The sequence below is a fragment of the Hippoglossus stenolepis genome, chromosome 7 (assembly GCF_022539355.2).
Source record: "Hippoglossus stenolepis isolate QCI-W04-F060 chromosome 7, HSTE1.2, whole genome shotgun sequence".
NCBI lineage: Eukaryota > Metazoa > Chordata > Actinopteri > Pleuronectiformes > Pleuronectidae > Hippoglossus > Hippoglossus stenolepis.
In genome coordinates, this window is record NC_061489.1 from 5,903,048 (window position 1) to 5,908,737 (window position 5,690).

Here is a 5,690-nt window from a genome sequence, read left to right on the forward strand (position 1 = left end):
CGGACCTGTCATCTTGGACGGCTTAGTATAGCGAGTGCACATTTTTACAGTATATATGCCTATTGTGTATTTGATAAGTTTGATATGGACTGATGATGAACATTAAGATTATTTTTCGTATATCATTAATACATTTTTTATCTTTACTTTTTCTTATAACTTTGTATTTGTATTTCTGTATATATAGTGTATATATACTGTATATATATTGACATGCTCTGTTGTAATACATCTATATATCTATCTATATATGTGTATATATATATATATATGTGTATATATATATATATAAGTAATATTAACAAAAACTTCTTGAAAATAAACACTTAACATTGAACCTTTTATGTCACATTTGTGTGTGTGTATGCGTTTGTGTATATTCATGTTGTGTGTATGTATGTCAACTCCGGTGTTCTCCTTTGGCACACACTGCAAGCGCCACGTCTTCCCACTGTAATTAACCAAGAATTTTTTTTACATTAGCATTGAATGGAATTCAAAACTTGACAAGGAAGAAGGGCAACGAGACACAGCGAGCTATAAATGCCATATGCATTTAACATGCACACAGTAAGCTGATTAGTGTAAATGACCTGATTATTGTAATAGTCAATTGTCAAGACAATAGTTTATACTTGTCTTTTTAAAAATATTTTTCAAATAAATAAATAGCACCACATTAGCAGCAACAATTTACATAAAAGTAAAGAAATGCATAATGTTATATAAGAAAAACTAACGATATATAATACTAATTTCTTAATTGTAATATTGCAGTAAACATTAAGTAATTTTAGGGACAATCAAATCCAATTAAGAGACATTGTACATACCACATGGAACAGGGCTCCCGCTCCACCAGTTCCATTACGTTCCCCTGAAACACATTAAAACATGTTTACCATTAAAAGCAAACCTATGGTCAGATGACTTTACAGTTTGAAGTTGTGGTGATTGTAAATCCAGTTAGTATCTCTGTAGTACAACATTTTTTTGTATATTACAACTAAATTTTTGACCTCAAATTACAACAAATAAAACCTTCAACCTTTTGCTTTTCAGTACCTTCTTCACCGGGTAATACTTCTCTCCTCCAGTGATTGAACGGTTGCTTCTGAAAGAGCAAAACAAGAGTACACTTACTCTCAATCTGACCTCATATATTTTAATATTAGCATTGTTGCACAATTTGATAATCAATTGTCAGTGAACATCCTAATACTCCTACCAGAGCTATCATTTAGCACATGCATCATGGAGATCATGGGAACCTACTGAAATGCTAAAAACTGGGTGTGTCAATCTAGGGCTGCAACAACTAATCGATTAACAGTCGACTTCCACTCCAACAAAAAACATTAGTGTTTGGGGTTCCACAGGGTTCCTTCCTGTGCACTTTTAACTTGACATGATTCCCCTTGGCTTTATCATCAGCAAAAATAACATGATTACGTTGATGACCAGCAACATTTCATCTCATTATCCGCTGATGACTTCAAACCCATTAACTATTCAGCTGGTTGGAAAAAAATTACCACTAGATGGCAGCAAACCTTATTTGGCTTTAGAACAGGGAAAAAACAGATCATGCTTATGGGTTTTAAATCATAGACACTAGGGCTGTACAAGATATCTAAAATTACGGTCATCGCAATATCAACATGGGCGATGTACATATCACAAAAGATAATGTCAATATATTTGGCCAATTAGATGGAGCCCTGCTGCCCTAGATAATAAATTAAAGATATTCAGTTCATTGTGCGCCAGCTCTGTCAAATTTCATACTGCCTCCTTAAAAATTGTTAGTAATCACGCTTGTCCCGGCCAAATTGATGTCTACAAATGGATGATTATATAAAAGAATTGCACAGCTTCTTTAATATAGTCCCAGAATCTGAGGAAAGGTAGCAGCGCACAAACACAGACTCCGCTGCTCACTTTTCTCACTTTAGTCGCCCTACGACATATGTTTGTGAGTCCAAATCCACTAAAAATATGTGAAAAGATAAAAATCTAAAGAGTAAACATGAATGATGAGCTCAGTTTTTGGGATCATATCCATTCACACACTCAGATATATATATATGAATATAATACTCCAATTTATTACCACAATATCACAACTCTAGCAAAACAAATTTCTATTTACATAATGTGATGTAGTGTCATGACAATTGTAGAAACAAAGTTCACAAACATCAGTCATCTTTAGGAAGATTTCAAAGGTTAGTTACTCTGACCTACATGTATGTATTATTTACTTGTGTAACACCTTAGTAAAAATACAACGTTATTGTGTTCGTTTTCTAAAAATGTCACCACAACATACCCTGATTCAACATGGCACTGGGAGGCTGCATGTCAGGATTGGTGGAGGGTTGGTTGAGAGGACAAGCGGCCAGTTGGCTGATGGGTGGCTGGTTGGCAGGGATGATGGAGGGTTAGTGAGTGGAGGGATGCTGGTTACTTCAACCTCAATGGAACAAAAACACATTAATATCAGAGTAATGTTTTGTGGTGCATACTAGCATATTCATTATTTTCAATACATATAAGTAAAATACATCCATACAACTTAATTTGATCTATGCTTTAAATGTGGTGTTTATGACTTTTGCAGTAGACTGAGCTATATGTTGAGATTTCACATTCAAGTTAGTATACACATACACACTACACTATACTATACATTCCTAACGTTTCACACCAAACTGAAACGTTAGGAACCAATATAAACTCTGCTCCATGGTAATTATTAACAAATGCCTAATACTTTTCAATACTGAAATATTAAAATTCATAATTGCTCGTCCCATACCTGTCCAGGAGCATCAGCTGTTGTGGAGAGTGTCAGGATTCCCGCGATGATGACAATGCCCCCCCCTACTCTGGTTCTGATTGGCTAACCCTGACCCTAACTCTGACGGTCCTCATTCCTAAACACCAATACATAGCTCTGGCGCCAATCAGGATTACTAGCCAATCAGAGGGAGAGTAGGCGGGTGATGACTTCGTCATCCCACAGGCCCCCACCACCACCACCATCCCTAACTTGCAGCCACCCCTCCCCACACACACTGTGTACATACTCTCTGGACTACTTATGTATTCTCTCACAACAATATTTATACTTGTGTCCATATATTATGTCCATATACTTACACCAATACTCTTCTGCATGATATATTTTGAATACTTCTGAACATTTTTTATGTGTTCATACTGTATGTATCTTAGTGTATTCATTTTCTACTTTCACTACCAATGACATTGACTCTGTATAAATCTATGGTATCCATCTGACTTGATACATATATCTGCATTCAATTTGGGCAAGTGTAGACCTAATTTTCTTTGTGAAACACTTTTCATATCACAGTCTTCCCTTTAATTTTTAACATTGCTACTCCCTTCCCTAGACCCCAATGCAGCATGGTCCCTGGTTTTCAGGATTACAGTATAGAGTACTGTGGTGGCAGTTTCTGTTTAATAATGATACTCTATTGTATAATAATACACACATAACATTGTCTCTAGGAAAGTTCAACTAAATCACCTGCAGGTGGGCTCACCCCACACAGTCACCTAGTGTGACGTGTACAGAATGAGCACAGAGCACAGGAGAATCACTTCACTTATACAATCAGAAGCCCCTCCCCGCGAGGAGCCAAAAGGTATACTTCAGTCTCTTGATGTCTGACCAGGTTGGGCAGAGTTCCTGTCTCAGATCTCCGTCTCACCCCCCTGGTGTGCCTCTCTGGTGTGAGACAATCTGTCTCCGAGATCCCCTATCTAGATTTACAACATCAAAAGACCCCAGTCCTGTATACAATGCAGAGTTCCCCTCACCCATCTCTATCAGACACACTAAGTAACCCCTGCAGTGAAGCATTTGCTAAGACACACATGTGGGGGTCATAAACACTTCCTTCTGCAACTTCCCGTAGTTAAGTCACAGAAAACACATTTGTTATCTACTTCTTCTAAATACATATCTGTTCTTCTATTAAACATTACACAAATGCAAATCTGCCATTACAATTCCCCCTTTGAGCCTAAAAGGCTCAATATCCTTTATACATCTTTATACCATCTCATCATCCTGGAAGGGAAGCATCCAGGATAGATGAGTTTCAGGAAGTTGAACATATCGTCCAATCATAGACTTGATTAAGGAAATAACCATAGTCTTAAACTCAAAAGACAATACAACAGTTCAACAACACTAGTACACACATGAAAATCCAAATAGGTTTCAACAAACTTCAATAACATATTTTGCAATCATTCAAAAGTAGGCGTGACCATCAATTCCGCCCTTCAGGAATCTGAGTGTCCTTGTTCTTTCTCTGGACAATAGGTCATTTAAAATTTGAAACGATATGCATCATATTGTCAAAATGTTTACTGTGTATGTGCCACAATTCGTCCTGATTATGTGACAAACACCTTCTTGGCTAGCATCTTTCTCAAAGCCATCCTGTGATGCAGAGTCATTCCTGACCCTAGACAGTGGGAGAAAGAGTTGGAAACCCAGCCCCCCTCTAAAGATGGAAATCTTCCATCTCCAGAGCAAACTCATCTGTTTGTGTGTGTTCTTCACAGTGCTCCCCCCCCGGGGCAAGTCCTCCAAAACCTTTCATCTGGAGACACTCACACTGTGGAACTCTCATCTCTTGATTACACACAATGAGTTGAATCTGTAAATGAGCTTGGGTCTCTGATATTTTCATGGTCTCAAACCATGCATTCTCCAGGCTTTGTCAGTTCATCAGGGAAGTCGAACATGAGTTCTCCTTTTGTCCTGACTTTGATGCTCAGGTTATATTTCGTGTTTTTCTTCCTGCCAAGGTTTCACATGCCATATTATTGGTGGCAGGACGACGATGACGGTGTTCATGAACAGGGAAACCATCTTTTCCCTCGAACTGCATCCCAGTCGTCCCATCAGGTGTCGTTGTTTTCCCCCTTCGGCGCTATTGTATCAGCAGTGCCCCTCGCCAACCCCCTCTTCAAAGTGTTGCCTCTTCTTGAGATTAGAGACGTGTGGCCCTAATCATTTCCACACCTCTCCTTGCTTGCAAACACGAAACAATTGAAGGCTGAAGGCTCGCACACTGACACAACGCACGCTCCGTCCTGTAGAATCCACTCGTGGCTCCGGAAATCCTCCTTCAATGGCTTGCATGTCTCCAGGTTGACCTTCACTTCCGTCTGTGTGGTGAGAGGCACTTGGTTTGCACTCGTTCCATCGACGTGCTCTCCTGGTTTCCTCCTCACGTCCTTCACACAATCCTGTCTCCTGGTCTCAGATCATGCAGTTTCCTTTCTATGGATTTCGGTAGGGAGTCCATCACCTGCCTGTGGATTTTAAAGAGTACAGGGGATAGGTTTACACAATAATCTACCAGTTCGTTTTTCAATGTGCTGTTGTCTCCTTCCACTATTTGTTTCTTTCCACTGCCCCGCCACTGGCGGGATGATAGGCACGATGTTGCCTCATGTCGATACCCATACTCACCAGCATCCTTAAAGCTGTGCTTACAAATGGGGTACCATTATCAGTGGACATCTTTTCGGAATTTCCCAATGTGGAATGAGTTCTCCGAGCAGTGTCTGCGCCACTGCTGAAGAATCCTGTCTAGATGTGGGGAAAGCTTCTACTTGCATAGCATACATGTCAACAA

At 39.3% G+C, this 5,690-nt stretch overlaps 1 long non-coding RNA gene across 1 annotated transcript; it reads right to left on the reverse strand.

Annotated features, from left to right (window-relative positions):
- Positions 1-391: 391 nt before the first annotated feature.
- LOC118122383 lies at positions 392-1,115 on the reverse strand. The gene is made up of 3 exons (XR_004698463.2): positions 1,066-1,115; positions 834-877; positions 392-451 (listed from the first exon to the last, which is right to left on the reverse strand). It is a non-coding gene; the product is annotated as an uncharacterized LOC118122383 (long non-coding RNA).
- Between the last annotated feature and the right edge of the window lie 4,575 nt (positions 1,116-5,690).